Below are 12,004 nucleotides of genomic sequence, written 5' to 3'. Positions count from 1 at the left end.
CTTTGTCTCTGATGGAAGAAACTCTTGAATGAAGCACACAATTGCTTTGTCTCAGATGGCATATCGACGCTTTGTGGGGACTTTATTCTTGAATAATTTAGTTTTTAGCCTAAACAATTTAGTTGTGTTATTATAAAAAAGTACCTCATTGACATATGAGGTACTGAAAAAATTTTGTAGAATGCATTTCAAGCAGCCATGATACAACAAATTTCCCACCAGTATTGACTGCAGTTCCATCCGAAGCAATTGCAAGCAAATCCACGGTAGATAAAATATCTGTTTTTCAAATAATTTTTAAATGCTTAATACTATATCTGAGCTTTCATGCACAGCATCTTTCTAAATTTGTCTGTTATAATTTAGTTTTATTACGCTTGCGAAGCTTGGACAATGACTAAATTGAAGGAAAATTGTATCGCAATATTTGAGAGAAAGATTTTGCTGGGTATACTTGGTGGTGTAAATGAAAACAATAACTGGAGAAGGAGATTTAACTTTGAACGGTACAAGATTTATAAACAACCTGATATTATTAAATACACAAAAATAAATAGAATGAATTGGATCGCCATCTTGATTCGAATGAGTGACGACAACACAATAAAAAAGATACTGCTTTTTAGACCCACTGGAAAAAGAACGCGGGGAACGCAGCGGTTGAGATGGGCTAACTCAGTGGAGTCTGATTTTCTTGCAATTAATGAAAAAAATTGGAGATCAAAGATAAATCGGAAGTCGCCATGGATAAATCATCAGAGGAAGGCATTGGCTCACATTGGACTGTCTAGCCAACTATGGTGATGATGATGATGACTTTAAATTTATTTCCAAACAATTCTGTTTTGTTATTAAAAAAATAAAAAAGTTTAAAAATAACTTTAATTCTTAAAATGTTCGGATCTTCAAGATGTTAACATTTCCAAATTCTTAGCATTTTAGAAGCAAAGAGAGGGGGGGGGGGTAGCAAAAAGATAGTATTTTCTTTTCAAAGTATCTTACTGTGTAACTATTTCCAATGTAGGTGATTAAAATTTTTGATATATAAGCAACTGGGAAAAAAATGTTGTAATTTATAAAACTAAGGAAATTGTAAGTATCTCACGGGGGCCAAAGTTTGTATATATTTTTTTCTATAATCTTTTTTACAAACATTTAAGAGCAATACGATGTTTTTACCACCAGCGAATTCAATTTTAAAACAAAATAAATATCAACCCACTCTAATGTTATGTTAAGACAGATTGAGAAAAAAATATATTGGATAAGATTATGATCTATATTTCAAAAGGACTTAATTTAATTGCGAATTACTTTTCACAAAATTTACTGTCAAAGATTAAAACTTCTGAAAATTTGCTCAGGTAATTTTTGAAAATATTGATTTTGAAATTTTTATGTGAAAATATGATGCTTTAATTAAAGTTTTTGGCCAGCATAGCTGCATAGTCACTGATTTAGGGGTTGTCTCGCTCCACCAAAAATTTAATAAAAATTGCTGAACAGAAAATAATTCAAATACATTAAGAAACGCTGGTTCTTTTTCCCTTCATCAAAACATAACACATAAAAATAAATTCCTTTGAAAAGAAAAATAAATATTGCATTCCAATATAAGAACTAAATATTTAATACATTTTTCCGTTGCCACTTCAGTAAACATCATACATCATCATTAACGTTCATTCAAAAAAGTCAAAAAAGCATATTACACGGCGGCAATATTTTCGCTTTATTCGACAAATAGTCTAAACTTTTCATCGATCACAGAATTGTCATCGGTATCGATCATTAGGAACGGAAGACTAAGCGACAGCCGAAAGCGGATATTGCCTCACTTTCCAGAAAAAGTTTGCTTTTTTTTTCTTCAACTGAGATCGTACATATACACTTGCGAGACGAGGAAAAAAAAAAGAAACAAAAACCTAGTTCTGTTTTTTCAACGTCTCTATTCGGGGAAAGTCTTTCTAGTGCAGAAGAAACGCGTCAGAAAACTGCTTACACAAAAGAATACCTCTTTGCTAAGAAATCTCCCCTCTTTTGTTACAGTCTTGGATATATCCAAAAGGAGAATAGTATAAAAAGAAACTTTCACAGCCCCTTCACCCCCAAGGAAAGAAAAAAAATGCCTAAAAAAAAGGATAAGTTAGGAGGATAAAACTTCAGGATGCAAACAATAGCTCTAGATCGATATGGCACTTTCTTCTCTTTCTGTCAACTTCCATCCCCGCATGGTTATGTCTCATATTTTTCTTTTTTTTCTTAATGTCCCACCCTACTCTTATCAGTCGTATGTCACCCGTCTTCAGCAGATCCATCAAACTTTGTCACCTTCCGCGTCAGTCTTCAAGCATAAGAAACACGCCCACCAGGAATTTTTCGTGTATTGATTTTGTTGTAAAATATATGAAAGAAATAGCAAGACCTGTGATTTTAGTATAATAAGATGGAGAAAAAAATGTCGTTTTTGTAACTATTGTTAAAACTTCGGAAGAACTGAGAAAATATTTATTCACTTTTAGGAATAAGAAAAGAATTTATAATTCGAAACTGGATAACGTAACTGTTACTACCTATAATTAAAGTCAATTATGCTGGGTTATTTGAATCTTTCCTAATTTTAAAGCTTATGTTATCAAAATGTTAAGAAATTTATTTTTTACTTGAGCTGTTTCGTAACTACAGCAATTTTATTGTTCAGCAATAGTTATTCCCTAATTATTAAGCAGACATTTTTACTGATAAAAAATTAAAAAATGAAGGATACAGCAGTAACCATTAGCAGAATAAAAGATAATTTTAGAAAACGCAAGAAACGAAAGATAATTATAGAATATTATAGAAATAGTTTAATAATAGAAAACTTACTTATTTTTCTGATATGATCTAACTCTCTGAGCATGCTATAGAAATTAATTGAAAAATATTGAATGGGAACACTTAAAAGAATAAAGAATAGTAAACGCAAATTTTTTTTGTAATAAGTCTTTGAAATACCGTGTCGATAAGAACAAGAGAATCGGCTTTTAGATAATGTTTTAAAACTTACACTTTCGTCTAGAACTTTTGTTCTGCGATACAGGAAAGAAATCTACAAAGTTTCACATCCTACTGTCAAACATTCTGAAGAGGAATAATTATGGGTATATGGGTGGATTTTAAAGAATTCCCACATATTTGATGTACGGGGCATGCTTTAATTTATATATCAGTGTCTAAAAAATATAGAAAAATCATGTAAAATAATAAACATCAATGAAAGGAAAAGAAGAAAAAATATTGAAATTAAATATTCTTCAAAAAATTCAAAAATAATATAAATTAAAAGGCAGGAAAACAAAAACCAGAAATGAAAAGATACAATCTCTGCATCAACTCACACGATTATATCCGCAAAAATGAGTGCTTTCTAATCCTTGCTAAAGGAGATCTCCTTTTGGTGGATATAATCATGTGAGCTGATGAAGAGATTATAAATTTTCATTTTTCTTTTCGGCTTTTTAAGTATAGATATTTTTTAAATTTCTTTAAGAAATATTTTTTAAATATTTTATTTTCATAATTTTCTTCTTCTCTTTTCATTAATCTTTATTATTTTCCATGTTTTCCCGGTATTTTAAACTTATTTTATGAGTTCTACATACTTGCAGCTTATGCGCAGTAAATTAAACTTATTAATTTTCTATGTGTATGTCTTTTTCTCTTTTTTCATTTTGTCATTATTGTAATCGTCCGACCAACGTCCGATCTTTTCTTGATTTCGGGAATTGGCCTGCCAGATTGCGAAGTGGCATGGGAGGATCAGCCAAAGTCGGAGGAAAAATTCATTGGCACTTATTATTGGCTCTGTATAACCATAACTTCATTCTCTAAAAATTACTAGCTGCGGTACCCGCAGCTAACTGCGGTGGGATGTGGCCATTTAAGACAAAGTAAAAAATTAAATTTTTTAATTTTTGCTTTAAAAACTTGCCTATTTTTTATATTTCTAAATTCGAAGATTTAGATTTTTAAATTAAAAAAGGAAAAAAAGGGGCAATATTAGCAAATTATCTTCCTAATAAAACAAATATTAAAAAATTGTGGTCCCACCGTACCACCCGGTATGTGAAAAAACATACCACCCCAATTTCTTTTTCTGTAAAGTAAAAGTTATTGGAAATACAAAAGAAATTAAAAAATTAGTAAAATGGTCAACAAAAAAAATTTACCTATCTTCCTTTAATTAAAAAATGAATTATAAATCACCGTAATCGTAACCCGCCGGAATTGCAGATGCGCCGCCTACCGGGCATTCTTGAATAAGCACATCGCGTTTTGACCGTAACATATATATATATATATATATATATATATATATATATATATATATATATATATATATATATATATATATATATATATATATATATATATATATATATATATATATATATATATATATATATATATATATATATATATATATATATATATATATATATATATATATATATATATATATATTATTTTTCTACAAAGTTGCAACTCATATTTTATGATTTTTTTTAAATATTATTTTTTTAAGTTAATTTAATCAGAAATAGATATATCACAACATTTTGAATACTTACATCTTTAATCGAAAATTTACCATTTGTGAACACAAATAATAAATGCTATTTCAGTATGCTTCTATTCTTAGCACTCGCAGCATCAGCATCTCACGAGTTTGATGAAGCACGTATTACAAGGCCATGCATACAAATACCTTCCATTCTTGAAGCATTTTCAATTTTCTGAATTAAATAACACATTTTTAACCAATGAAATACCTCTCAAAGACGCTGAACAATGTAGGATCTAATTATAATGTAGTTTAAAATCTTTTCGAGGGACACCAGGACCTCCTCTACGTCACTCAGCAAGACATGACATGCCCTTATAAGCACGAACTCATACAAGCATGGACTAAAGAATGGAAGGGTCCCTCTAATTTAAGCTGCGAAATTTCGTTATCATCGATCTTTTGAAGCTACTCTGTTGACACAAGCGCTGCCTCATAGGCCTGGCGCATTCTATTCAATTATATCCTACGTGGCTTAGAAAGCAAAAGGGGCGACAAATAATGTGAAGGTCCAATCCTTTGGGAAACTTCTATCCAACTTCGAAATAAATCAATTTTCTTGGTCCAGAAGAGAATATATATCTTTGAGTATTAGTTAGAAAAATAAGAGTTGATAAAGAAATATGAAACTTCATTTCAATAGTTCTGGGCGCAATTTCTTCATTTTCCGCACTTCTGGATTTGTTTTGGTAATAATTAAATATAAGAAAACATCTTTTTCTTACATTTAATTATTACCAAAATATCGAGAACGGCTTTTTTTTTAGAATAATTATTTTGCCAAGGTTTTCTTAACTCTGGAAATAGATGTTTCTGATTTGATATAGAAAGAAAAAATCCTTTTTTTTCTTTTTAATTCTAACTTTGATATTTTTAGTATATAATTATTCGTTATATTTAATATGCTACCTTTGAAATTATTTGCAAGTTTTAAAGTTGTGAAACTGGATCATATTAACTTACATAATTGCTGAAAACTGAATAAACTTTGCAAATTGTACATTCGAACCCCAATGTCGTGTAAAGCTTCTGAAATTGTATTAAAATATCAAGGTGAGCCATATAACAATCTAACAAATAATTCTTAATACTATTACATCATTCTATAAATAAACATAAGCAATAGACTTATTTTACTTTGAATCTAGTTAAAATTGCAGCAAGTTTTTATTTAATTATTATTCTAAATGTCTATGTTCGCATTGAATCATTGAAGTTTCTATAAAGCACATGGTTAAAAAAAGAGTAGCTAAATGTATGGAAAATGTTCAACTATATTGCATCCTTATGCCATATAAGTATTTGTATGTATTCATTGTTAAAAATTTAGTGCTTAGTGAACCATAAATGTAGTTTAAATCTTTAACACCTTTTAATGTGATTCAAAGTTTAGTAGCTGATAAAAATTATCATTTTTCTTTATTCGTCAGTATTGTCAGTGATTAATAGTCAGTATTGGTTCTAATCTAAGTAATCTACAAATTAAGAGAAGATAGTTACAAAAACCTCACGGATTCTTATAAAATATTCACAAATTCCAGAAGCATTGTCATATGGAAATGATGTTTTTCTTTCAACTTTGTTTTGTTGATGCTGATGTTTATCTTCCGATATCCCACGTTCACAAAAATAAGCAAAATACAACTATTTAAATAAATTTGTTACAAAGATACAGCAATATTTAAGTTATTTCTCAACGTATGATAGCAGGAAATTACATCACGCGTCGTTTTTCATTTAATATTTTTTCAAAGGATAAATTCCCATTGAAGCATTGAAATTTCTATTAAGTACATGGTTTGTAGAAAAAGAAGAACATAAACGCAGACAGTAGGATAAGTTTTTGTAGTCCCGTATCATAGATATCTGCCGCCCGAGATTGGAGGAAGCTTACCATCGTTGTGTATGTGGAAAAGTAAAGCCTGGATCAAAATTTATTGAGTTACAAGAACAGGTAGGAGTTGATGGAAGCAAGTCAATAGTATATATGGTAGATGGTCAAGAAATATTTCTAGGTTATCATGATCTTTTTTTTCTTCTTTTTTTTTATTCCGCATGAGAATCTTATGGGATTACCCTCGTTCTTTTTTCTTCCTTCCTTTATTTTTTTATTATTTATTTTATTTTATAAGGATTTGGGAAGCATATTTACCCAGCATTTTTACAAAGGCTCTAAAAATGTATATGCAGACAGAATTACGCAAAACTTAGTAACCTTAAACATAAATCATAACGTATAGAAATGATTTTTGGGCATACATTTCACTTTTAAGAATTGTTTTATTTTTCTTAAAAAAAATTATTGTCCAAAAAAGTTAATAATTTGTAACTGACTGCCACTCTTCACACATTTACTTCAACAATTTATATATTTCACTCAAACTTTTACTTTTTCTCTTTAAAAATTATAACATTAATAAATATTACGATATAAAAATCAAGTTGTTGTTCGAAAAGTATTCTAGGTGCGGAGTTTCGGGTTTAGTAACGCATAAAAATGATATATTATACATAATATGAATTTATTTGATAGATGTTTTTTATTTGAAAGTTAATGATTTAATATAAAATTACTAATAATTAAAAATATTGTTTAACTATATCAAGAAACAATGTTAAATGTAGTCTTAATATTTCTAAAAATTGGCTTTGTAGAAAAAAATCTTATAATGGAATTCAAAATGCTTTTGAAATGCATTTAAAATTAGCATAAAATTTTTTTATGGTTTCAAAATACAATTTTTCAGATACAAAAACGAAATTATCCTATTGCAGAATTAAAAGTGCTTTTAAATAAAACTTTTAAATTCCATTGTATTGCATAGTCCAATAAATATATTGCAACTCATAAAACACTCAAAACATTAAATAATATTAATGTGAATTGTTGTTTCATAAGAATAATTCATATTCTGGCCGAAAGAAAAAAAATCTGTCAACGAAAATTTCAAGACATAAATATGTTCTGACTAAGTAAAATTATAAATGTTTGGCTTATATTTTCCTCACAAGGAATGGGAAAAAATTTTCCTTTGGAATAACAAAGAAGACCTCTAAGGTTTACTTTTCAATCTTTCATAAATAGTTATTGATTTGAAATTAGATTCCCTAATTACATTATTATATGACTGAAGTGTATGGACCTTGAATTTGGTAAATTTCCAAAAGTTTATTTTCCTCTTATCACTAAAATTAAATTTTGTTGATTCGTTAATACTTTCAAGATTGATTTCTTTTTTTTTCTTGCTGCGAAAATTTTCTTTCTAGCAACACATTGTTCTCTTTGCAATTGGTAATATTGCAAATAAGGGCATTTTAAAAAAACAAAATCTAGATTTGCAGGGTCATGGATGTACCATTTGTCTTTCTGAGTGGACGTTTGTTGGTACACACCACGGAAACAGATGATAATAAAATGATAAACTTACAAAATCATACAAATTATGATTCAAAACAATAAAAAAGATATGCAAAAAAGACTAATATTTTGACTCAAACATTTTATTTGTTGTATTTCAGTTATTTTCCGAGTAAAATTATACATCAATTTTCTTAGACATATGATTTCTTCAAAGCTATGCCGCCAAGACAGTTTTACAAGTGCTGCCACCCAGCTAAAAATAAACTGCAGAAAATCTACAGAAAAAATGCAGTTTGAAGACTGTGGTGATTTGGCCGATTCCGCTACAGAATTTTTGAAGTCCATCCAAATAGGAGAAAAGTTGAAAAGAATATAGTAGCAAATCTGTAGACAAGCAATCTGCTTGGAACGTCGTAACAGGTATAAATATGTTGCTAGATTCGAAAGAGTTAAAGAAACTATTAAGAAATATACACTGTATAAAATGGATTCTCAAATTTCATGACAGATATTTCTTTAAAACCCTCTTTGTTTTTGACGAAAACATATCCTGTTATACGCTCCGATAAAAAATTTCGTCAAATTGGTGAAATAACTATAAGATTTTCTCCCCTCCTCCATAAAAATCCTCATTTTAATAATGTATTTAACTTTTCTAGTAATCGTTTTATCGAAAGCAACGTATATGTGGATCAATGTCACTTAACTAACACAAAAAGGACTGATAGAACAGAGAGATAAATTGCACACATGCTCGAATTGGGATCAGAACCCGGGATCCGAGGCCAACTTCTTGAAAAACGTACAGGTGATCGACTTGTTTCGTCACTTTATTAACATTCTCCAACCATGCACTGTGATGAGGTTCCGAGTTAAGGAAATATTTTCGTCATACATAAGAGATTTTACGTTTCGTCACAAAACAAATCATTTTGTGATGAAATGATTCTCAAAATTAAAGAAATTCACCTCAAGAATGGCTAAATCATCAAAAGTGAGTTTTATTTTAGAGAGTGTGCGAATAATATGCCTATAGACAGGAAGTAATAAAAAATTACCGTATTCAGATTGTACATTAATCAGCAAAAACTAAACAAAAATGTATTTTCTTAATAATTTTTCTTTCCTTATATAATTATTTTTTTATGAAAATCTGAGCCAAATCACAACCAATCAGAGTGTTATGAAAAATCTAATTTTTCTGATTGATTAAAAAATGATTGAAAAGTAGCGTCATATAGTTTTTTTCCTTAAATACAGCACTTTTATATTCATTAAATATTTTTTTAAGCATTTTTCATGGAAATGGTTCAACAAAAAAAGCGAGTAAGTTTATAAAATTCATAAATTATATTTATTGTTGTAACTTGAAATGCATGCTCAGGAAATGAAATGAATTTAGTGAGTTTTGAAACATAGTATTATTTCATTTATCTATGATATAAACAAATTTTAAAATTTATTAAATAAAAATGTTGTTACTTGCCCGAAAAAGATATTAAAACAAATTTTAAATAATATTTTATGCAATTATTTTATGATAAATATGCGCAATTTGTATAAAATCCAACTTCTATTAAGAAATTTGATTTTTAGGTAAAATTTTTGAAATTATTTTTTTCTTTGCTTTTATTCTTCAGAAACTTTTTGATTCCCAGTTGATAATGTGAGAAAACAAAGTTAGGTAAAAGACAATAAAACTTGATAACCTTTAGATCTTATATTGATTTTTCCTCAAAACTTTAAAACAAAACAATGTCCTTATAGTAATGTAGATAAGTACTCCAATACTTTAAAAGGGTCTGTTTTAAGAATCCTGAACTTTAAAGGGAAAACATTTTTCAAACAGTCTGATAAGAGAAAAATTTGTACTACTAAACTATTTTTCTGACACTGGTGATTTCAATATTTATAGGTGTAATTTTACCAGAAAATTTCGTAGAAAATATGAAATAAGCCCTGATATACGGTTCAAATTTAGCAACAGGAGAGTATTTTTTAGTTTTCAAAAGACGGTGAAATAGATTAAGTTTTGAAATAAATAATTACGTGAAGTAAAATACTATTGAAGCAAGCGAAATATTAAAAAATAACTGGATATATATATATATATATATATATATATATATATATATATATATATATATATATATATATATATATATAGATTATTTACTGAAAATTTCTTTATTAATTTTACAATTGTTCATGTGCAAATCCATTTTGGGCAAATCCGTGGCTAAAATTCTTTGCAAAACAGGCAATTTATGTTTCTCTTTTCTATTTTCTATTTTTTCTTTAATAAATATTTATTTTCTAAAAATATTTATGGTCAACTTTTTTAATTTATCCAGTATAATATTACCTTGCGCACATCCATTTCGGGCCCATCCTTGGTAATTAACAAATCAATGCACATCATAACAAATCACTCCAGCAATGCAATAAGAACGGCACTTTAAAACAAAACTCCTTTAGTTACACTCAATTTGCGCTTTTGTTTTCATATTTTGCAATCTGGCAATCTTGTAAAATAATTTTAAATCATTCTTGAAAAGTTTCCCGTTTATGTAAGTACATCTGATTTCGCTACTTGTTTTATAGATTTTGTTTTATACTGTTTTTTCTTTTTCTTTTCTTTTATTTTCTGTTTTTACGCGTTATTTTTACTTATTGTGTTCTATTTTATTTGTTGTATTTTTGTAGAAAAATGTTTAGTTGATTGCTCCTCACACTATTGTATTAATATGTTTTGCTTTGGCTATATTGATACAATATCAGAAAGCGCTCTTTTTAGCGGATATAATCGTATAAGCTGCTGAAAAGATTTTCCGGATTTTTAAAAAAAAATTTCATCCTTTTTTTTCAGTTGTTTGTTATTTTTTTTCCATTATTATCTCCCCCCCCCATTTCATATTCTATAATTTTCCTTTGTTTTATCATCATTTAGAACTTATCTAATGAGTTCTGAAACTCATTAGATAAATGAAACTTATTGTTTTTCTTAACTTTCTTCGTGTTTTCTTGTATTTATTTATTTTGTTGCATATATATATATATATATATATATATATATATATATATATATATATATATATATATATATATATATATATATATATATATATATATATATATATATATATATAAACTCAAAATGAAGATAAAACAAAGAAAAATTATAGACATAAGAAAAAAAGGGGGGGGGAATAATAAGTAAAGAAATAACAAACAACAGTTTAAAAAAAAAAGGGATGACATTTTATTAAAAAAAAACAGGATTATGGATAATATATATTATCCATAAATATATATGCGCGCAAGGTAATATTATACTGGATATATATTATCCAGTAATATATTATCCAGTATAATATTACCTTGCGCATATCCATTTCGGGCCCATCCTTGGTAAGTAACAAATCAATGCACAGAATCACAAATCTTTTCAGCGGTGCAGTAAGAACGGCTCTTTAAAACCCTCTATTTAAACTCAATTTGCGCTTTTGTTTTCATATTTTGTAATCTGGCAATCGTTCTGCGAAAACATTTTTAAATCATTCTTGAAAAATTTCACGTCTATGTAAGTTGATCTGATTTCGCTACTCGCTTTATAGTCCATTTTTTTATACTGTTTTTTCTTTTCCTTTTATTTTATTTTCTGTTTTTACATGTTATTTTTACTTATTTTTACTTTTTGTGTTCTATTTTATTTGTTGTAATTTTTATAAAAAAAAATTTTGAGTGCTTCTTACACTATTGCATTAATATATTTTGCTTTGGCTTTATTGATACAATATCAGAAAAAACTCTGTTTTACGGATATAATCGTGCGGGCTGATGAAAAGAGTATATCTTTTTTTCCGGTTCTTTTAAATAAAAATTCATCCTTTTTTCTTTTCTTTTTTTTAAACTGTAGTTTGTTATTTTTTTACTTATTATTTCCCCCCTTTTTTCTTATGTCTATAATTTTTCTTTGCTTTATCTTCATTTTGAACTTATCTAATGAGTTCTGTTTACTTGCAGCTTAGGCGCAA

The sequence above is a fragment of the Parasteatoda tepidariorum genome, chromosome 2 (genome assembly GCF_982258835.1).
Source record: "Parasteatoda tepidariorum strain Cologne lab strain chromosome 2, Ptep-v5.0, whole genome shotgun sequence".
NCBI classification, from domain to species: Eukaryota; Metazoa; Arthropoda; class Arachnida; order Araneae; family Theridiidae; genus Parasteatoda; species Parasteatoda tepidariorum.
The sequence above is the reverse complement of the archived record's forward strand: the minus strand, read 5'-3'. Positions refer to the sequence as shown.